Raw genomic sequence first — 24308 nt, 5'->3', positions numbered from 1 at the left:
CTCATTACTTGGAAAGATACTTACATCTGCACACCTGATTATGACAAGCGTCTTTCTACGAGAGTTGAGAGAATTTCTACTAACTGATGAAATGTCACATGACTATTGAATGATATTTTTATGCTTTGGTTTGCGTAATTGCTTATTTCATTTGATATCTGGTTTCCAGTTGTGTTGCAGCATTGGTTTTATAAAATAAAATTAAATGCATTTGCTAATGTGAACACTTTCTGTCAACAGATCTATTAAATAATTATTTTATGATCCACATTCTTCGAAAAAGGAGCTCTTGGAATGGAAAGATCAATAAGAAGGGACTAATAACAGTAACTGCATATATCATTTTATTTTCAAGTACTTGGTAATTTCTTTTGTAGAAATAGTTGTGGTGCACCACTTTAATTACTTAGACATTAAGATGTGATTATACATTTCCCTTGTCTGCATTGTTATCTTTAGTGTACTATTTTTTCTGCTTGAGCTATGTCATGTTTAGGTATTTCATTTTCTGCTATTGTTTGCCAGGCATAGTGCTACTGAATTTTAATTTGTGTTACTCTGCTAAGCCAGTTTACTACTGATTTATTTTTCTTGTTTGCTGCTCATTGCCTTATATTAGTTGTAATTTATGCTGCTTGCTTTGCCTTTTGTATTTTTTGTCATTGCTATTTGTATTAATTGTTTTGTGCTGCTGCATTGCCTCGTCCCTTAGTTTAGCATCTGAGCTGAGGAGATTTAAGTTAGCTTAAGAGGGGGTAGACTATATAAGAAACTGACAATGGACAATAGGGAAAAATGCATTGAGAAGTTATATAAAAAAGATTTGGGCCAAAATGAGTATTGTACACTGAGAAATAATTATTTTCAAAGAAATATGAATAGAATACAGAAAGCAGGTATAGATAGTACTTTTGTGAATAATGATGAACAAAGGGAGATCTCCATGCAAAATACTGCAGTAAAACAAACCCTGTCCTTTCCTTTTGTGTCATCCCTCTATATGTTTGTGTACCCTTGTGTATTTGTGTTTTTCCTGTCTTTATGTGTTTAGCTGATGAGAGCTATGTTGTAGAATTTTTCTAATACTGTGTTATTTACTTTGAAAAGACGTTTAGACATTATTTATTCTGTTTTGTTTTCATGCTCATGTGTGAAGTTGATGTTTCGAAAGTTATTATGATCTTTTATGTATGTACTCATGTCATAATTCCTGTAACACTGATGTATACGTTATTTCGATTCTTTTGTAAAGCCCCTATTACTACAAATGTTATCTGTATTATTATGCTTTTAATGATGTGTTTTGTACCTTTGTTATTGTGTTCTTATGTTATAAAACTGTACTTGACACCAGTTCATCAAATTAAGTAACTTGTAAGTGCCATTTCACTGCACACGTTTCTGTTGGTCATAGTATATGGACAATATGTGAGAAGTAGGGACTGATAGTGTTTGCACATGTGTTAATAATTCAGCAAGGGACTGGATAACAGCATTGCTGGTTCTAAGGACAATTCCAAACACTTTGTGAGTGGACAAGTGGTGGTTATGGACTTGCTATATTATCTGCAAGACTCTTCAATGGTGATTGTGTATCTGCACAGTCACAACAGATGGCTGCTGGCCATCTCTCCAAGGACTACAGTGGGTCTACACCTTTGGTGATCCACCAATACCACAATCTCTACCAGGACTACAGTGGGTCTGCACCTCTGGTGGCCCACCAATACCATTATTTCTACAAGGACTGCAGTGGGTCTACTCTGTGATGAGGTACCTACCAATATTCTTCAAAACTTCGACTGACTCTGCTGTGGGTTTGCTCTGTTGTGGACCAATACCTGTCTGCATGTCAAGAGTCAGCACTGTCTTTCCATTGGAAGGACAACACTACTTCTTCAAGATTGCATGGAAATCCACTAATTCCGTGTGCATTTTCTTTTACTGCTCAGACTTTGAGAAAAACACTGCAACGTTACTGTGATGAATGATCAGGCCTGTCTTTATGGACTGTGAGAAAATTTTAGCTTTTGACCAACAATGTATCAATAAGTGTGTGCATTTGATATCTTTGCTATTGTAATTATGAAAAATTTTATCAAACCATTATTGGCCACTGCCCAAAACAATTTGTAAAATATTTTGTGGGGAGCATGGGGGCTATGTAAGTAGGCTGTTTAGGTTTTCTTATTGGTAACGCCACGTAGCGCTCTGTGTGAGAATCACTGGCTGTGCTGTGTGCAGTCTGTGGCTAGTTTGCATTGTTGTCTGCCATTGTAGTGTTGGGCAGCTGGGCTGTTAACAGCGCGTAGCGTTGCGCAGTTGGAGGTGAGCCGCCAGCAGTGATGGATGTGGGGAGAGAGATGGCGGAGTTTTGAAATTTGTCATTAACTACTATATATATTATGACTATTAAGGTAAATACATTGTTTGTTCTGTATTAAAATCTTTCATTTGCTAACTAGCCCTATCAGTAGTTAGTGCCTTCCGTAGTTTGAATCTTTTATTTAGCTGGCAGTAGTAGCGCTCGCTATATTGCAGTAGTTCGAGTAACCAAGATTTTTGTGAGGTAAGCGATTTGTGAAACGTATAGGTTAATGTTAGTCAGGGCCATTCTTTTGTAGGGATTTCTGAAAGTCAGATTGCGTTGCGCTAAAAATATTGTGTGTCAGGTTAAGCACAGTCATGTATAATTGTTCAAAGGGGACGTTTCATATCAGGATAAGCACAGTCTTGTACAATTTTTCTAAGGGGACGTTTCAACTGCAATATCGATTATCTGCTGACACAGGGCAAGCGATTCCAAGTAAAATGTCTCCCATGTACGGGAATACACATAATGGATGTGCGACTACAGGCTGTAGACAGATTGTAGACTACAGATGAAAGTTTGGCCGTGAGTTGTGCTCGGACAGCCAAATGGTAAGGCGACCGCTCGCGATTAGCGGGAAATCCATGTTCGAGTCCCAGTGCGTCACATATTTTCATTGTCGTCATTCCATTCTACAGCTGATGGTGATTCATATTTGCAACTGCGAATACATTTCATGTGTTCTTCGTTTGGTTTCCTGAAACCAAACAAGTAAAAGATGCCCAAACTGAATATCAGACGGTAGTAAGGACCTTGTAACGCCGGAAATGCATATCTTCGTATTTCCATCTATCGTACTATAATTTTTTTTCCTTATTTTGTTACCTGAATATATGACTTTTCTGTGTCTTTGTATATTGTAATTGTTTTACTATTTGTATATATATGCATTTATGTCGATGTATAATTGGTTTGTTGTGTAAAGATTATTTGTATTTTTACGCTGGGTCTGGCCTACAGAAACTATGCTATCGAACCATTTCATCGATAGGTCGTATGGAGAACCAAAGTGCTTAGGATCTTTGGTAGTGTTAACTCTGCCGCGTGGAGCGCGGGCAGAGCAGAGGGAGTCTGGCTGGGGTATTGCAGTGGAGCAGGTGTGTTGTGTGACGCTCCCGCGAGTTGCCGCGCTTTCGGGGTTGGGCAGCGTGTAATTGCGCTCGACTTACTATGATAGTTTCTGACACGGTGTCGCGGACGGGAAGCATTAGCTGGCGCACATCAAGAGCCCGTTTCGCCTGGTGACCGTGTCGAGAAGAAGGCGCGCCAACATCCAGCTTCTGCAACAGCGATGGCCGACAATGAGTGACTGTCGCCACCTCCTCAATCGATGGCTTCAAACCTTCAATCAACCAACAAGGAAGACTGGAAGCACGTAAAGTTTTAGAACTGTATGGCAGACCTCAGCTTTTCAAACTGTTCAAATCACAAAATTACAGCAATGTAGCATGAACCTTTGTTGCTCATTGTCCCAATTGCATTACCAAGCAGGGTCCCTTACTTTTCCGGAATGAACCCGAGTGTCGTTGAAATTCAAACGCCAGCATCATTCGATTTCACTGCTTTAATTTCAAAGTTCAGTTGAGGTATTCATAGCTGGCTACAATATTTAGATTGCACAAGCACAAATTAAGAGTGCGAGTTTTGTTACCGTATTTTAGCTTACCTGTGACTGCAGCTCAGCTTGGTACATACTAAATTTTACTATTGTTAATGGTTCAGAATCATTTAATTCAAGTTCAAAGTTAAATCTCTTATTTCTAAATTGCATAGATTCAAGTAGCTTTTGAAATGATTGTTGAGGTAGTCCAAGACTAACCGTATCTTACTGAATTTCGATGTGCTTCAGAAAGAAAGCTCACAATTAACTTTAGTCACTAAATGAACTTCCGATTTTCCGGTTTTATTAATTCTTTTGCTAAATTAAGTCAGAGTGTAGCGAAATTTATTACTTCTGACAAACTTTCAGTTTCCACACTACACGTGTCAACCTTCAGTTGCCACGCTTCTAGTGCTAATTATATGTGTAATAACCCTTCTTTTTCAGTTACTATAGTAATTGTCCTTAGGACTGGCGACCATAATTTCCCTCAAATCTCAAATATCTAATTACCGCTAGTTAATGGTTAATGTAACGGCCGCACATTTACGTTCTTTATTAACTTTACCCTTTTCAAAATTAATTTCCACCAGTTTCATTTGCGTTTTTCCTTTCATTTAGATGTAACCCTTTCCTCCCTCTTTACCGACAAATTGACTTCGGTGACGATTGCTTTTCCCAAATTTCCATTGGGTACAAGCGGTTTAATTTTTCACTGTCATTAAGGTCGATAAGTGAGGGGGAGGTTACAACCTGAGTCGAAACAAGGCCCTGGGAGTAGACAACATTCCATTAGAACTACTGACAGCCTTGGGAGAGCCAGGCCTAAAAAAAACTCTACCATCTAGTGAGCAAGATGTATGCGACAGACTCCAAGAAGAATATAATAATTCCAATCCCAAAGAGAGCAAGTGTTGACAGATGTGAAAATACAGATGTGAAAATTACTGAACTATCAGTTTAATAAGTCACTGCTGCGAAATACTGACGCGAATTCATTACAGACAAATGGAAAAACTAGTAGAAGCCGACCTCGGGGAAGATCAGTTTGGATTCCGTAGAAATATCGGAACACGTGAGGCAATACTGACCCTACGGCTTATCTTAGAAGCCAGATTCAGAAAAAGCAAACCTACGTTTCTAGCATTTGTAGACTTAGAGAAAGCTTTTGACAATGTTGACTGGAATTATCTCTTTTAAATTCTGAAGGTGGCAGGGGTAAAATACAGGGAGCGAAAGGCTATTTACAATTTGTACAGAAACCAGATGGCAGTTATAAGAGTCGAGGGACATGAAAGGGAAGCAGTGGTTGGGAAGGGAGTGAGACAGGGTTGTAGCCTCTCCCCGATGTTATTCAATCTGTATATTGAGCAAGTACTAAAAGAAACAAAAGAAAAACTTGGAGTAGGAATGAGAATCCGTGGAGAAGAACTGGAAACTTTGAGGTTCACTTATGACATTGTAACTCAATCAGAGACAGCAAAGGACCTGGAAGAGCAGTTGAACGGAATGGACAGTGTCTTGAAAGAAGGATGTAAGACTGAACATCAACAAAAGCACGATGAGGATACTGGAATGTAGTCGAATTAAGTCGGGTGATGCTAAGGGAATTAGATTAGGAAATGAGACTCTTAAAGTAGTAGACGAGTTTTGCTATTTGGGGAGCAAAATAACTGATGATGCTCGAAGTAGAGAGGATATAAAATGAAGACTGGCAATGGAAAGGAAAGCGTTTCTGAAGAAGAGAAATTTGTTAACATCGAGTGTAAATTTAAGTGTCAGGAAGTTGTTTCTCAAAGTATTTGTATGGAGTGTATCCATGTATGGAAGTGAAACGTGGACGATAAATAGTTTGGACAAGAAGAGAATAGAATCTTTCGAAATGTGGTGCTACAGAAGAATGCTGAAGATTAGATGGGTAGATCACATAACTAATGAGGAAGTATTGAATAGGATTAGGGAGAAGAGAAGTTTGTGGCACAACTTGACTATAAGAAGGGATCGGTTGGTAGGACATGTTCTGAGGCATCAAGGGATCACCAGTTTAGTATTGGAGGGCAGCGTGGTGGGTAAAAATCGTAGAGAGAGACCAAGAGATGAATACACTAAGCAGATTCAGAAAGATGTAGGTTGCAGTAGGTACTGGGAGATGAAGAAGCTTGCACAGGATAGAGTAGCATGGAGAACTGCATCAAACCAGTCTCAGGACTGAAGACCACAACAACAACAACAACAACAACAGCAACAACAACAGTAAGGATCGAAAGCGAGCCGAAGTCTGAGCAGTATCGTGCGTTCTCATCTCCGTGATAAGAACCACTGACAGTTGTATCTGGTGGGTGCTTGAATTTTAGCGTCTAATTGGCAAAATTGAATGCTGATCAACGTGGAAGCTGCGCAACGTATGGAATTTTTTCCTTAACAGTTATTTCTTGGTACAACCTATCCTGCAAGCTTTTCACGTTGTTCCTAACCACACTGTACATTATAATTAAAAAAAAACCGGCATTAAGTCTGAGCGAAAATGGATCCCCACATTGTGAACAGATTAAATAATCAGTTTAATTCGGCATTCGTTTCTGTGTGGGTCGTCTATAGCCAGTACGTCTCCCTTTTTAACACATCGGTGGTGTACTGAATTTTCCTACCTCCAGCATGTGCAAAGCCAAATGAAGGACTGCCCGACGCTGCCGTCAATGTGATTTGGGCGCTGTTAGTGCACGCACAGATGACATATGACAGCGAGGGTTACCTGGAAAAGCGGCTGTCGACAATTTGGCCGCCTCTTTCATTCCGCGCCACGGCAGATTGCGCTTAATGAGCTGAATGGCTAATTACGAATGACCCCTCAATTAGAGACGGGCCGCCGTGGTCGGACTGGGCCTTGTCTGTGATTGCCGCCATTAATACTCATGTGCGCAATAGCCAGCAGACCGAAACCTATTATCATTAGCATTTCCCGCTGGGCGGGCGTGATTTATCACTTCGGTGCCGTTGGCCACGAGCGTCAACGCGCGACGACCTCATCAGCGAGCAACTGGCCCCCCGTATCGCTGCACAGTAGCGATAGAAGCGAGAAAACCCGGCCGAACCGAGGCCCGCTTCGTGGCCGAAGTAGCTGCGGACCTTGGCGATCGACAGCCCACGGCTGCCAACTGCTAATAAGCAGTCTCAGTTATGAGATTTACTGGGCGCCATTTTTGGTTGTGCGGCTTTCTGTCCGAGATGATTATTTAGCTTACCTAGTTTCTAAGGGAGATGGTCTTACGTGTGCTGTCAGGCTATGGAGTATTGTTTTGTTTTTATTTGCGTGAACTGTTATGGTGCTTCTACAACGATGGCAGGATACAGTTCTCGTGGAGGTCCAAGTGTTTTGGAGAACACAGTTTAGCGCACGTTATTCAACATGGAATCCGTAGCCGGTGACACCGACTAGTTCCCATTGTGACCCAACGGCATTGTCAGTTACCAGTGGTTTCTGCCTGAAACCACTAGATGGTACACTGAAGAACTTCAACGGATGTCCATGAAATATATTCAAAGTTGCGAATATGGGTAATCATCAGTTGTGAATGGCATGACGACAATGAAAATTTTTACCAGACAGGGAGTCGAACCTGGATTTCCCGCTTATCGCGAGGGGACGGCTTATCATTGAGCTACCCAAGCACACTTCACGGTCAGACCCAAACTTTCGTATGTCGTCAACTGTGTGTCTACAACGTGCACTCATACATCCATTATGCTCGCATGTCTGAAGGACAGGCACTGCAGCGACTACAGCATGTCCGAAGGGACGTTGCATCATATTTCTGAACAACGAAGGCACTGCAATATCATATTTATTCCCCCACTCGGAGCAAGCGACTTTCAATTAAAATGTCTCCCCTGTACATGAATATATACAGTATAATGCACCTACGAGTGCAGGTTGCAGACATATGGTTGACGAAATGTGGAAGTTTGGGTCTCGTGGTGGACTGTGGTCGGAAAGCCTAATGGTAAGCCGACCGCTCGCAGCAAGTGAGAAATCTGGGTTCGAGTGCTGTTCCGGCACAAATTTTCATTCTCGTCATTGCATTGTACAGCTGATAGTTGCCCATATGGGCAACTGCTATTGCATTTCATGTATTTCATAATGGTTGCAGTCGCCACAGTGCCTGTTCCTTCGGATACGTATGCATGTCTGAAGAAACATTGCAACGTACCTCAGAGCAATACAAGCACTGCAACATCGTGTACATTGACAGTTAAAACTGGCTCCACTCCACACTGGGCGCCTGGTACAGCAACCAGTCACTAATTTCACGAAATGAGACAGTCTTTGTCGCAACCAAGACTGTCTTATATCAAGACATCGACAGTTATTACAAGGTAGGTTTAAGTTTGTATTACTGCTTTAATGAGTTATTTCAAAGTGAAGACACTGAGCAGTATGTACTTTCGATATAAAATTTATTAAATTTGAGGAGAATTTTTGGTTGGTTTTTAGGACTTTAAATTGTTTTAGGCGTTATGATTACATGGAAATTTCGAGATGTGGAATTGCGCCTAGAAAAAATGCGAATTTCCTTTCAAATATATTACACTAAATGATGAGTGGTTGAAAAGCGTGTGGGTAATGGTTCCCAAGTAGATCCATCTCCTTAAAACAATTAATAGTTTTTGTCAATTTCTTCTTGTATTCGTTGCTTTCTATGATAGTAAAGGTTAGCTTGGTAAAAAAATTTAAATGTTCAAATGTGTGCGAAATCTTATGGGGCTTAACTGCTAAGGTCAACAGTCCCTTAGCTTACACACTACTTAATCTAAATTATCCTAAGGACAAACACATACACCCATGCCCGAGGGAGGACTCGAACCTCCGCCGGGATCAGCGGCACAGTCCATGACTGCAGCGCCCAGACCGCTCGGCTAATCCCGCGCCGCAAAAATTTAAAATTATACTTCTTTTCACGTCGCTGGGACTCAAACTTAGTTCAACCATGCTCGCACTTAGAACCATTGCAAATCTGGGGAGTCAAATCAGTAAGCTGACATATTTAGCGTATTTCCATTCAATAATGTCATACGGAATGATGTTATGGGTTAACTCATCTTTAAGAAAGAAAGTGTTCCTTGCCCAAAAAGGTACTGAGAAAAAAAAAATGTGGTGTTTATCCACTGTCGGCCAACAGGCTTGCCGCAGTGGTAACACCGGTTCCCGCCGGATCACCAAAGTTAAGCGCTGTTGGGCTTGGTTGGCACTCGTATGGGTGACCGTCCGATCTGCCGAGGGCTGTTCGCAAGTGGGGTCCACGCAGCCATTGTGAGGCCAATCGAAGACCTGTGAGATGAGGAAGTAGCGGCTCCGGTCACGAAAACTGGCAACGGCCGGGAGAGTAGTGTGCGAGCACATGCCCCTCCATATCCGCATCCAGTGATGCGTGTGGGTTGAGGATGAAACGGCGGTCGGTGGGTACCGTTGGGCCTTCAAGGCCTGTTCGGACGAAGTTCAGTTTAGTTTTACGCACTATCATCTTGTAGACATCTATTTAAGGAGATAGATATTTTGACTACTGCTTCACAATGCATTTATTCCCTCATGGAAGTTTATATAAATAAACCTCTGGGATTTGTTAGCGATGGTTCACTGTCTACATACGCTCTCATTTGCAGAGACGACAGTTTAGCATAGCCTTCAGCTACGTCATTTGCTACGACCTAGCAAAAAAAATGGTTCAAATGGCTCTGAGCACTATGGAACTTAACATCTGTGGTCATCAGTCCCCTAGAACTTAGAACTACTTAAACCTAACTAACCTAAGGACATCACACACATCCATGCCCGAGGCAGGATTCGAACCTGCGACCATAGCGGTCACGCGGTTCAGATTGAAGCGTCTAGAACCGCAAGGCCACAACGGCCGGCCACGACCTACCAAGGCGCCATATTCAGTTCCTATAACTAATAACTTCAAGAATGTATTCTGAACAGACAATATTGTGAATCATGTACCGACAAGAGCGACGTTCATCATTAATGGATTAAAGTTAAGTATCTAACTAATTACGTCCGCTTTCTGAATTCTAATTCCTTGTCATGTTCCAGACCTCACGTCAGTATAGTTCTTCCCTCCTCACGCCAGTCTGCGTGAGCTAAAATGCGTGCATTTCCGCCTCCTCTCGTAAAACGGTGTTGGCTCTTCAGCCAACCCAACATTTTGATCATTTACCGAGTGATACAAAATGTTTGACAGACAGAAAATTATGAAAACAAACACAAGAATTTTCTGCTCCGTAGAAGAATTTGTGACGTTTTAATGTGTGAAAGCTGGTGGGTAGGAGTTATTAGTTCAGGTGTGTATATTAAACAAATATTTGTAAATGGTGAGCATATAGTCATATTTACAAATTAATTAGTAACGTGAATACAAAATGACACGTTCCACATAACTTCGATTTATCGTGCAAATTATTCGTGGACATGAAACCAACTGATTATGATACAGTGTCCAAACGGCTACTTGAAACATGGACCGCACCACAGACCCTGACCTGTGCGGACAGTACAACGCTAACGGGAACATCCACTTGGCCTTCTACAGAACTACTCTAGTAATCGAAGGCACCATGACAGTTGTGGATTATATGAACATTATTGCAGATCACCTGTATCCCTTGATTTCTTCCCCGATAATGACGGAATTTCCAGCAGGATAACTGTCCATACCGGAATCTTGCTACGGTGGTTTGAGAAGGTTGGTAGTGAACTCACGTTGTGTCTGCCACCAAATTTGCATGATCTGAACCCAATGGAACACATCTGTGACGTTATGGGACGACAGTTCCGGGCATATCTTTTGGAGCCTAGACGACTGGACGAACGGAAATGGTACGTTCCCGGACATGGGCTCCAGTTCAAGAATTATCTACTCACTCCCCTCTACAAGTCCTGGAAGTTTGTAACGGAAATTTTCGCGCACCCTGTATAAACAGTGGAAGAGGTTCATTACTTTCGACTACGCTACTGGCGGTAAGTCACTGGAAAGACTAACAACTGTAAAACATGTAGAAGCAATTGTCTGGTGGGACGTCAAGCGGAAATATCATATGAAATTAATTATAGGAGATGCAGGTCACAGGGCGAGAAAACATCTTTCGGTACATGATTTATTCACTGTTGACGTGGCGTACAAAACAATCTTTCGAGCGATCCTTGTGTATTGCTGATAAGTGTCGGATCCTTATAAGGTTGGACTAATAGTAGAAAATGAAAGATCCAACGAGGGGCAACGCGTTTCGTCACGGAATCGTTCAGTAATCACTAGAGCGTAATTCAAGTGGCAGACACTACAAGAGAGGGTGTGCATCACGGAGAGGATATTGCTGAAATCCGAGAATGTACGTTCCAAGAAGGCTCGAGCGACAAATTAATTACTTTCATATACATCTCGCGAAATTATCACGACAAATAAAGCAGGCAAATTAAAATTATGGTTCACTTTATCAAGACCACAGAAAGGTTTCCTCTAACTAATATAAATTCGGATTTCTGCTTATTTTCTATTCCGATAGCTACGCACTCCTCCTTTAAGACTTTGTTTCCTGTGGAGAGATTATTATATTTTTGTGGTGTGCGTACTGTAAGACCTTCGGTACACACACCATCAGATTATTTGACTTGTCTTTCTAACGAAGTAGGCGAGTGTCAGCAATAAGTCTCGTGGTCTTAACGTGGCGTGTTTGTCTTCTGCCGTTAGGTCAGACGATAGAAATGCCACTTGCACGCTTAGAGTAGCAGATTGACGGTGACCAACTTTAAACAGAACTTGATTAATTTTTACACACATTTATTAAAATAATAACAATAATAAACCTTACTTAACTTGATTCTGGATGCTATTTACAATTGACAATCTGAAGTTCCTTTGGTCTTGGTACGTTAATCTTATTCTCACATATCTCTGATACTTGACAAAGTGTCTATACATTTCTCTTCATGGCTATGTACAGGAATATGATAATCTTATTAGGCGCAGACTGAAACTTGACTATAGACTGGTACAGACTAATGTAGACTGGTACCAACAGGTGCAGATAAATGCAGACTCGTTCAGGTATCATTGCGTTATTGTGATCCGCGAGGAGAAAAGGTTCTACATTAGCAGCAATCTCAAATGGCTGCGAGACATATTAATACGCGGATCGGCGGAAGCAGAATTTGGTCCGTCTCTAAGACAGCGCCATCTCGTAGTGCGGAGATGGATGAGCGCTGCGCCTGCGCTGTTGTGGGTTGGGTTGTTTTGGGGAAGGAGACCAGACAGCGAGGTCATCGGTCTCATCGGATTAGGGAAGAACGGGGAAGGAAGTCGGCCATGCCCTTTGAAATGAACCATCCTTGCATTCGCCTGGAGCGATTTAGGGAAATCATGGAAAACCTAAATCAGGATGGCCGGACGCGAGATTGAACCGTCGTCCTCCCGAATGCGAGTCCAGTGTCTTAACTACTGCGCCACCTCGCTCGGTGCGCTGTTGTGCTTAGCGGGGCGCGCTCTATTGGGAAAGTTGTGTACGCGCTGACTACGCGGAACTATGTACACAACACATTTCAACAAAAATAAATAATTATTTACAGTTTAAAGTTGTTGTTGTTGTTGTTGTTGTGGTCTTCAGTCCTGAGACTGGTTTGATGCAGCTCTCCATGCTACTCTATCCTGTGAAAGCTTCTTCATCTCCCAGTACCTACTGCAACCTACATCCTTCTGAATCTGCTTAGTGTATTCATCTCTTGGTCTCCCTCTACAATTTTTACCCTCCACGCTGCCCTCCAATACTAAATTGGTGATCCCTTGATGCCTCAGAACATGTCCTACCAACCGATCCCTTCTTCTGGACAAGTTGTGCCATAAACTTCTCTTCTCCCCAATCCTATTCAATACTTCCTCATTAGTTATGTGATCTACCCATCTAATCTTCAGCATTCTTCTGTAGCACCACATTTCGAAAGCTTCTATTCTCTTCTTGTCCAAACTATTTATCGTCCATGTTTCACTTCCATACATAGCTACACTCCATACAAATACTTTCAGAAATGACTTCCTGACACTTAAATCTATACTCGATGTTAACAAATTTCTCATCTTCAGAAACGCTTTCCTTGCCATTGCCAGTCTACATTTTATATCCTCTCTACTTCGAGCATAATCAGTTATTTTGCTCCCCAAATAGCAAAACTCGTCTACTACTTTAAGAGTCTCATTTCCTAATCTAATTCCCTTAGCATCACCCGACTTAATTCGACTACATTCCAGTATCCTCATCGTGCTTTTGTTGATGTTCAATCTTACATCCTCCTTTCAAGACACTGTCCATTCCACTCAACTGTTCTTCCAAGTCCTTTGCTGTCTCTGACAGAATTACAATGTCATCGGCGAACCTCAAAGTTTTTATTTCTTCTCCATGGATTTTAATACCTACTCCGAATTTTTCTTTTGTTTCCTTTACTGCTTGCTCAATATACAGATTGAACAACATCGGGGAGAGGCTACAACCCTGTCTTACTCCCTTCCCAACCACTGCTTCCGTTTCATGTCCCTCGACTCTTATAACTGCCATCTGGTTTCTGTACAAATTGTAAATAGCCTTTCGCTCCCTGTATTTTACCCCCGCCACATTTAGAATTTGAAAGAGAGTATTCCAGTCAACATTGTCAAAAGCTTTCTCTAAGTCTACAAATGCTAGAAACGTAGGTTTGCCTTTCCTTAATCTTTCTTCTAAGATAAGTCGTAATGTCAGTATTGCCTCACGTGTTCCAGTGTTTCTACGGAATCCAAACTGATCTTCCCCGAGGTTGGCTTCTACTAGCTTTTCCATTCGTCTGTAAAGAATTCGTGTTAGTATTTTGCAGCTGTGACTTATTAAACTGATAGTTCGGTAAGTTTCACATCTGTCAACACCTGCTTTCTTTGGGATTGGAATTATTATATTCTTCTTGAAGTCTGAGGGTATTTCGCCTGTTTCATACATCTTGCTCACCAGATGGTAGAGTTTTGTCAGGACTGGCTCTCCCAGGGCCGTCAGTAGTTCCAATGGAATGTTGTCTACTCCGGGGGCCTTGTTTCGACTCAGGTCTTTCAGTGCTCTGTCAAACTCTTCACGCAGTATCGTATCTCCCATTTCATCTTCATCTACATCCTCTTCCATTTCCATAATATTGTCCTCAAGTACATCGCCCTTGTATAGCCCCTCTATATACTCCTTCCACCTTTTTCGTGATTTCCCTAAATCGCTTCAGGCAAATGCCGGGATGGTTCCTTTGAAAGGGCACGGCCGATTTCCTTCCCCATCCTTCCCTAACCCGAGCTTGCGCTCCGTCTCTAATGACCTCGTTGTCGACGGGACGTTAAACACTAATCTCCTCCTCCTCCTCCTTTCTGCTTTCCCTTCTTTGCTTAGAACTGGGTTTCCATCTGAGCTCTTGATATTCATACAAGTAGTTCTCTTATCTCCAAAGGTCTCTTTAATTTTTCTGTAGGCAGTATCTATCTTACCCCTAGTGAGATAAGCCTCTACATCCTTACATTTGTCCTCTAGCCATCCCTGCTTAGCCATTTTGCACTTCCTGTCGATCTCATTTTTGAGACGTTTGTATTCCTTTTTGCCCGCTTCATTTACTGCATTTTTATATTTTCTCCTTTCATCAATTAAATTCAATATTTCTTCTGTTACCCAAGGATTTCTACTAGCCCTCGTCTTTTTACCTACTATATCCTCTGCTGCCTTCACTACTTCATCCCTCCAAGCTACCCATTCTTCTTCTACTGTATTTCTTTCCCCCATTCCTGTCAATTGTTCCCTTATGCTCTCCCTGAAACTCTGTACAACCTCTGGTTCTTTCAGTTTATCCAGGTCCCATCTCCTTAAATTCCCACCTTTTTGCAGTTTCTTCAGTTTTAATCTACAGGTCATAACCAATAGATTGTGGTCAGAGTCCACATCTGCCCCTGGAAATGTCTTACAATTTAAAACCTGGTTCCTAAATCTCTGTCTTACCATTATATAATCTATCTGATACCTTTTAGTTTAAAGTATAACAAAATATCATTCACTGACTACTCTGTTGATTCATGGTAGAATATTTTACCCATTAGGAGCGAAAAATACACGACATTTGTGTAGTATTCTACAACGTTAGACCATCATAAGGTAAAAAGAAAAGAAATATGCGTAGCTGTGAATTGATTGAGATCGGGGATTTTGAACCAAGTGCGTCCAAACAGTGTCTCAATCGTTAAAACAAAGGCGTTTTTTGTTGCGGTGGAACCTTCTCACGAAATTTGGATCACCAAATTTCTCCTCCGAATGCGAAAATATTTTGTTGACGCCGACCTACATAGGGAGAAACGATCATCGTAATAAAATAAGGGAAATCAGAGCTCGCACGGAAAGATATAGGTGTTGGTTTTTTCTGCGCGCTGTTCGAGATCGGAATAATAGAGAATTATTGTGAAGGTGGTTCGATGAACCCTCTGCCAGGCACTTAAGTGTAATTTGCAGAGTATTCATGTAGATGTAGATGTCCATCGTCTGTCAAAGATGACAATTATTAGGGCTCGATATGAGACTAAAGTGAGAAGAATTTTTTCGATAAAAATGTGAAGTGTAAGATATTTAATGTGTGACACATTGACTTAATGAACTACATGACAGCTACAACGGTTGTTGAGAGATGAAAAATAAACTGTCCAAAATGCATGTAACTTTGATGAGATGTTTCAAGGGCATGACTGAACAACATAATACTGTCTTAAACAAGTATAACAAATGAGACACATGACGTGACTAAACTTGTAAATAAAAGAACTGTTATTATACAAAATAAAATTACAGGGCAATTGCAACCAAAGTAACTGAAGTAAAGTTACTGAGTAAAACTAAATGGATGTACCTAGTTATATATCTTTGATCATACAAAATTTACACCCAGCATATCTATAGCTGTTGGCTGAAGACGGCCTAACATCCGAATAACAGCCGGAAACTGGTTAGTTAATTAATAAATATTGCACAAGAATAATACATCTACGTTCATGCTCTGCAAATAACTGTGAAATGCATGACAGAGAACCAGTTATGGTATTCTCCCGTTTCATTCATGCATGAAGTGGTGGGAGAGTGACTGGTACGTAGGTTTTCTCGGGACAGTTTACGTCTATTTTCAAGAGGCTGCCAGTTCAGTTTCTTCAGTATCTCCGTGACATTCTCCCACGGGTCAAACAAGCCCTAGGCCATTGGTGCTCCCTTCCTGTGTGTATGTTCAATCTCCCCAATTAGTCCTAGTTGGTACGCGTCACGCACACTTGATCAATATTCTATTATGGGCCGCACGAGTGATTTGTAAGCAATCTCCTTAGTGTTTGCATTTCTTCAATATTATACGAATAAACCTAAGTCTGTCTCCTGCTTTATCCACAACTGTGATCATTCTACTCAATATCCATACAATGTGTTAATGCTCAGGTATTCGTATGTGTTGGCCGATTCCATCAGCGGTTCATTTAGATTACAGTGATAGGATACTTCGTTTTTTCGTTTTGTGAAGTGCACAATTTTATGTATCTGAACATTTAAAGAAAGTTGCAAATCTTTGCACCAGCATCGCGTGCCAATATACAACATGAACAGCAGGTTTTAAAGACACTTCCCTACGGCACACCCGAAGTTACTTCTACGTCTGTCAATGACTCTCCATCCCTACACCAAAAAATCCTCAGTCCAGTCACAAATATCACTTGATGCCCAATACGACCGTACTTTTGGTAATAAGCGTATATATGGCACTGAGCTTTTCGGAGATCGAGAAGTAGTACATCTACCTGACTGCATGGTATAACGCTTTCAGTATGTCGTGTGGAAAAAGTATGGATGGATTCCGCAGGATCGATATTTTCAGAATCCATGTTGGTTGACATGGAGGAGGTCATTCTGTACGTGATACCTCATTATGTTTGAGCTCAGAATGTGTTTAAGGACAGTACAGTTTCTGTCTACTGGGCAGATGTTTTTTTCGAGGGATCTACGATTAATTGTAGTTAAAAGGGGGACTTACTCAGCCGCAAATTCAGTTTAGAGTTTGATATGATTGCATTGGGCACTGGACCTTTGTTCTATTTAAGCTATTTATCAACACCACTGGCTGCGATATCTGTATCACTCATCTTGTATGTGTGGTAGGAGAACACTCCTGATTTCCCTTTGTAGAGGGGCACTTGAAATCAGTACTAAGCATTTGTGATTTTGTGATTCTTGAGTTTCTCCCGGCGTATTTGATAATCAAAATATCCACGGGTATGCTGCCGGTCTATAGTGTCCAACGGGCACAATATTTCGGCGATCAAACATGTCGCCATCATCAGGTGAACTGACGGACTGAGCTCCTGTGAACGTGCCGGCACGGAGATCCGTACGCTATGGCTGCTCAGAGGGAACTGGGTTCGGTCGCGGCGGCGGCCGATTTAAATACCCTCCGCCCGCGGCGCGCTCCCTCCGCCGTCCGCGCCCAGCGCCACGGTCGCGCGGTGGAACAGATTGCGACGGCGTCTGAGATGACGTCGGTGTGATGGCTCTGTCCGCCGTGGTCGTCACAACTATACGTCTGCTCGATTTACTCTTGATTAACCCGATCGCTGGTTCCCAAGCCTTGCTAAGATTATAGCCACAGTCACGGTTTATGAGGTCGTCATTGGTGCGAATTTCGATGGCCTCTCTAACAACGCTGTCCCAGTATCTCGACGTCTGTACCAGAATCCTCGTGCGGTCATACTCCATGGCGTGATTTTCCGACAAACAATGTTCAGCGACCGCCGACTTGCTCGGATACATCAGTCGAGTGTGCCTCTGGTGTTCACGGCATCGATCCTCGACGGTACGCATCGTCTGACCAATATACGACTTGCCACATTGACACGGAATCTGGTACACGCCGGCCTTCTTCAAACCGAGGTCATCTTTGGCGCTCCCCACCAGTGCACGAGTTTTATTTGGAGGACAAAACACAGTTCCGACCCGGTGTTTCTTCAGAATGCGGGCGATTTTCCCCGAGAGTGCGCCTGTGTGTGGAATAAATGCAGTGCCTACCTCCTCCCTCGTGACTTCATCCATCTCAACAGGTTGTGCTGCAGTGGTTGGGCGGAGAGCACGTTGAATCTGCCACTCTGAGTACCCATTTTTTCGAAATACAGTTCTCAGATGTTCCAATTCCTGGGGTAGACTCTCTGCGTCAGAGATAGTGCGCGCCCTATGTACTAGAGTTTTAAGTACCCCATTCCTCTGTGAAGGGTGGTGGCAGCTGTCTGCATGCAAATACAGATCAGTGTGCGTAGCCTTCCGATACACCCCATGACCTAGGGTGCCGTCAGCCCTTCTCTTGACCAAGACGTCAAGGAAAGGTAATTTACCCTCCGTTTCAGTCTCCATAGTGAAGGCGAGTCACACATATTTATTAAAAAAAAAACCTGCAGTGGGTGTATGTTTTTACGAGGAGCGTTCAATAAGTAATGCAACACTTTTTTTTTATTTTTTTTTTACTGAAAGAGGGTTGGTTTTATTCATGATCCCAATACGCCATATTATTTCCCACTCTTTTGGATACAAAACCTTAATTTTCAGCTGCGCGGGGTAGCTGCGCGGTCTAATTCGTCTTGTCAGTCTGCGCGGCTGCCCCCGTCGGAGGTAATTTAGTTTAAGTTAGATTAAGTAGTGTGTAAGCTGAGGGACCGATGACCTCAGCAATTTGGTCCCATAAGACCTTACCACAAATTTCAAAAACTTTCTTAATTTTGAATATAATCTCCGTTCAATACGACGGTCTTATGTCACCTTATTCGGAGGACCTGTATGCCAGCACGGTACCACACTGCTGGTCGACGTCGGAGATAACGTCTTGCTGCACCAATAACCTAACTCATATCCACGTACTGCTTCCCGCCGAGTGCATCCTTCATTGGGCCAAAGAGATGGAAGTCGGAAGGTTCGAGATCTGGGCTGTAGGGTGGATGAGAAACAACAGTCCAATGAAGTTCTGTATGCTCCACTTGGGTGAGCAGACTAGTATGGGGCCTCGAGTTGCCATGGAGAAAGAGAGGTTCTCTCGAATTTTGTGGTGACGAATGCAGTGAAGTAATTTCTTTAGTTTCTCAAGGGTAGCAAAATACAGTTCAGTGTTGATAGTTGCACCATGAGGGAGGACATCAAACAGAAAAACGCCTTCAGACTCCCAGAAGACCGATGCCATGACATTACAAGCTCAGGGTGTGGCTTCGAACTTTTTCCTCGGAGGAGACGTGGTGTGGGGCCACCCCATGGATTGCCATTTTCTTTCCGGTTCGAAGTGATGAAATCATCTTTCGTCGCCTGTGACGATATTCGTCAAAAATTGTAACAATCAGCCTCGTAACGCACAAGCAATTGCGCACAGATGGTCCTCCGTTGCTCTTTATGGTCTTCTGTTAGGCGGCGAGGAACCCAGATGGCACACACCTTTGAGTGACCCAACTGGTGGACAAGTATGTGAGTACCACCAACAGAGACGCCCAGCTGAGGAGCGAGGTGTTTGGTTGTGATCTGTCGGTCACATCAAATGAGAGTGTCCACACGTTCCAACATTGCAGGAATCACAGCTGTGTACGGCCGGGATATCGGACAGGAGTGCACGCGACCTTCTGCGATGATGACAGATGCCTCACCCAACCATTCACGGTGCTTTTGTTCACTGCCAGGTCTCCGTCGACTCTACAAGCCCCGATGAATATCTGCGGTGCTCTGGTTTCCCGCGAAAGGAACTCAATGACAACTCCCTGCCTGGAACGCATCTCCGTTACAGACGTCATTTTTAAGGCTACGTATCGCGGCGCCACCTATCGGAACTTCATGAAACTATAAGGGCTGGAGCTGAAATATTCCACTATGTCTCACAACAAAATGGTTCAAATGGCTCTGAGCACTATGGGGCTTAACATCTGAGGTCATCAGTCCCCTAGAACATAGAACTACACTACTGGTCATTAAAGTTACTACACCAAGAAGAAATGCAGATGAAAAACGGGTATTAATTGGACAAATATGTTATACTAGAACTGACATGTGATTAGATTTTCAAACAATTTGGGTGCATAGATCCTGAGAAATCAGTACCCAGACCAACCGCCTCTGGCCGTATTAACAGCCTCGATACGCCTAGGCATTGAGTGAAACAGAGCCTGGATGGCGTATACAGGTACAGCTGCCCATACAGCTTCAACACGATACCACAGTTCATCAAGAGTAGTGACTGGCGTATTGTGACGTGCCAGTTGCTCGGCCACCATTGACCAGACGTTTTCAATTGGTGAGAGATCTCGAGAATATGCTGGCCAGGGCAGCAGTCGAACATTTTCTGTATCCAGAAAGGCCCGTACAGGACCTGCAACATGCGGTCGTGCCTTATACTGCTGATATGTAGGGTTTCGCAGGGTTCGAATGAAGGGTAGAGCCACGGGTCGCAACACATCTGAAATGTAACGTCGAGTGTTCAAAGTGCCGTCAGAGCGAACAAGAGGTGACCGAGACGTGTAACCAATGGCACCCCATACCATCACGCCGGGTGATACGCCAGTATGGCGATGACGAATACACGCTTCCAATGTGCCTTCACCGCGATGTCGCCAAACACGGATGCGACCAACATGATACCGTAAACAGAACCTAGATTCATCCGAAAAATGACGTTTTGCTATTCGTGCACCCAGTTTTGTCGTTGAGTACACCATCGCAGGCGCTCCTGTCTGTGGTGCAGCGTCAAGAGTAGCCGCAGCCATGGTCTCCCAACTGATAGTCCAAGCTGCTGCAAACGTCGTCGAACTATTCATGCAGATGGTTGTTGTCCTGCAAACGTTCCCACTGTTGAGTCAGGCATCGGGACGTGGCTGCACGATCCGTTACAGCCATGCGGATAAGATGCCTATCATCTAGAGTGGTAGTGATACGAGGCCGTTGGGATCCAGCACGGCGTTCCATATTACCCTCCTGAACCCACCGATTCCATATTCTGCTAACAGTCATTGGATCTCGACCGACCAACGCGAGCAGCAATGTCGCGATACGATAAACCGCAATAGCGATAGGCTACAATCCAACCTTTATTAAAGTCGGAAACGTGATGGGACGCATTTCTCCTCCTTACAAGAGGCATCACAACAACGTTTCACCAGGCAACGCCGGTCAACTGCTGTTTGTGTATGAGAAATCGGTTGGAAACTTTCCTCATGTCAGCACGTTGTAGGTGTCGCCACTGGCGCCAGCCTTGTGTGAATGCTCTGAAAAGCTGGTCATTTGCATATCACAGCATCTTCTTCCTGTCGGTTAAATTTCGCGTCTGTAGCATGTCATCTTTGTGGTGTAGCAATTTTAATGGCCAGTAGTGTTCTTAAACCTAACTAACCTAACGACATCACACACATCCATGCCCGATGCAGGATTCGAACCTGCGACAATCGCGCTCGTGCGGTTCCAGACTGAAGTGCCTAGAACCACTCGGACACAGCGGCCGGCTGTCCCACAACAAATTCCGCATTTTTCAACGGAAACTGGTGGAGGAAAAACAGTGTTGTTTTACTTATTGAACGCCCCTCGTACTTTGTTGTTGATTTCCTCGTGGGGTTTCACATTTGTGTACACAAGTCAGACGCAGCAAACTTTCTTGCGTCAGAATTTCCTAGGCGTTTTACCTCGTTTAACCGATACTGATGCTTGATGGTGGCTGTTTCCTTGACATTTACTGATTTTGGTTTCGCGGCAACAGTGGTACCACTGTCATTCTTCTCTGCGTTGGCTCGTCTGGCAGGCTGCAGATCAGACGCGTGAGATGCAGAACATCATACAACGTCACTTCCTCGCAGGGAGCAAAGAAGGGGAGGGAGCAGTGTGCCCAGCGCAGCCGGGAAGCCGGCTCCCTGTTTGCACAGCGCATCCCAACACCATCCTTCCCCTTCGCGCACCGCTCCCCCGTCTCAGTTCACAGACGCTCACTTATATTAATTACGCTCTAAATGTTTATCTCTCTAAGAGTTTCGGTCCGTGGCAAGTTTGAGATTACATAGGGGCTAAGTAATTAGCCTTCGTACTGCAGGCACGTGCTGAAACGAAGAGTTTATCTTGGGGATAAGGCAGAGCGGATACGGGGTGGGAGAAGTGCGGAGTTAAGAACACGTCCGCAGGATATGGAGCAGCAGCACGTTATGAGATTGGTGGTTTGCACGCTGAAATGGTGAAGATGCATTGTAGTCAGAACAGGGAGGCCGTCTAACAGCGGGAGCTCTGCAGCCGAATTCATGTTCATCAGCAAAGTGGACGTGCATGCGCGATTGTTGCATAGACGTCTGTTGGATGTACAACGTCGAGTCATTTTATTAACAACTAGCTGACAAACCCGTCTTCGCCCGGGTATTCATTTTGCCAATTTTCTATTAGAAATAGAAACAAAAAATGAACTGTGTTTCTACTGTAATATCGAAAAAACTGAATTCCCATGCATTTGTGAGAACACTTTTGAAACCATGAAACAGACGTACAAACAAATACGTCTAACTTAGAAATGTATTAATGCAGCTGCTTCGCGTGCCTACCAGACAATTATGGTAGCGTATGCTCATAGCACTGAAGACTGCTACTGTTTGCGCCTACAGCCGTTTGCGCTACGCAGTTGAAAGCTGTCGGAAATGCTGCCAGGTGTCACGAATTTCCTTAATTCGACTCCACTATACGAAAGTCTTGGTGTAGGATGCGGCAATTTTTCACGCATATCAATGTTTGTGACGCCATATCTCTTGAACTATGCGTAGTTCAATTACGTACTTATGTAGGGACAATCAGCGGCAGATGTCGATATCGTCTGTAAAATTAGTTGTGAATAGAGGTAGTAGCAAAGGAGTAATTTAAACGTCAATTGTGATGCGGCAGCTTTTCACACATCTACATCCACATCTACATCCATACTCCGCAAGCCACCCGACGGTGCGAGGTGGAGGGTACTTTGAGTACCTCTACCGGTTCTCCCTTCTATTCCAGTCTCGTATTATTCGTGGAAAGAAAGATTGTCGGTATGCTTCCGTGTGGGCTCTAATCTCTCTCATTTTATCCTCATGGTGTCTGTCTGGTACGGATCCCACACTGCTGAGCAGTATTCAAGCAGTGGGCGAACAAGTGTACTGTAACCTACTTCCTTTGTTTGCGGATTGCATTTCCTTAGGATTCTTCCAATGAATCTCAGTCTGGCATCTGCTTTACCGACGCCAAACTTCATATGATCATTCCATTTTATATCACTCCTAATGCGTACTCCCAGATAATTTATGGAATTAACTGCTTCCAGTTGCTGACCTGCTATATTGTAGCTAAATGATAAAGGATCTTTCTTTCTATGTATTCGCAGCACATTACACTTGTCTACATTGAGATTCAATTGTCATTCCCTGCACCATGCGTCAATTCGTTGCAGATCCTCCCGCATTTCAGTACAATTTTCATTGTTACAACCTCTCGATGTACTACAGCATCATCGCAAAAGGGCTCAGTGAACTTCCGATGTTATCCACAAGGTCATTTATGTATATTGTGAATAGCAACGGTCCTACGACACTCCACTGCGGCACACCTGAAATCACTCTTACTTCGGAAGACTTCTCTCCATTGAAAATGACATGCTGCGTTGTGTTATCAAGGAACTCTTCAATCCAATCACACAATTGGTCTGATAGTCCATATGCTCTTACTTTGTTCATTAAACGACTGTGGGGAACTGTATCGAACGCCTTGCGGAAGTCAAGAAACACGGCATCTGCTTGGGAACCCATGTCTATGGCCCTCTGAGTCTCGTGGACGAATAGCGTGAGCTGGGTTTCACACGATCGTCTTTTTCGAAACCCATGCTGATTCCTACAGAGTAAATTTCTAGTCTCTAGAAAGGTCATTACACTCGAACATAATACGTGTTCCAAAATTCTACAACTGATCGACGTTAGAGATATAGGTCTATAGTCCTGCACATCTGTTCGACGTCCCTTCTTGAAAAGGGGGATGACCTGTGCCCTTTTTCAATCCTTTGGAACGCTACGCTCTTCTAGAGACCTCAGCGTTTATTTTGTCTTATATCCTGATATACGTGTCATACAACGATATAATTTTATAGGTACATTCAGTGGAATATGTGGATACTGCCTGCAAAATGTGTTGAGAAGAGTGTCAGTAGAAAAGAAGTAATAAATTTAAAGGTCCAGCACAATGCTGCAGTTATTTCCACATCTCAATGTTTATGTCGTTTTA

Source organism: Schistocerca piceifrons, chromosome 8, assembly GCF_021461385.2.
Source record: "Schistocerca piceifrons isolate TAMUIC-IGC-003096 chromosome 8, iqSchPice1.1, whole genome shotgun sequence".
Lineage (NCBI taxonomy): Eukaryota > Metazoa > Arthropoda > Insecta > Orthoptera > Acrididae > Schistocerca > Schistocerca piceifrons.
Note: the sequence above shows the minus strand (reverse complement) of the source record.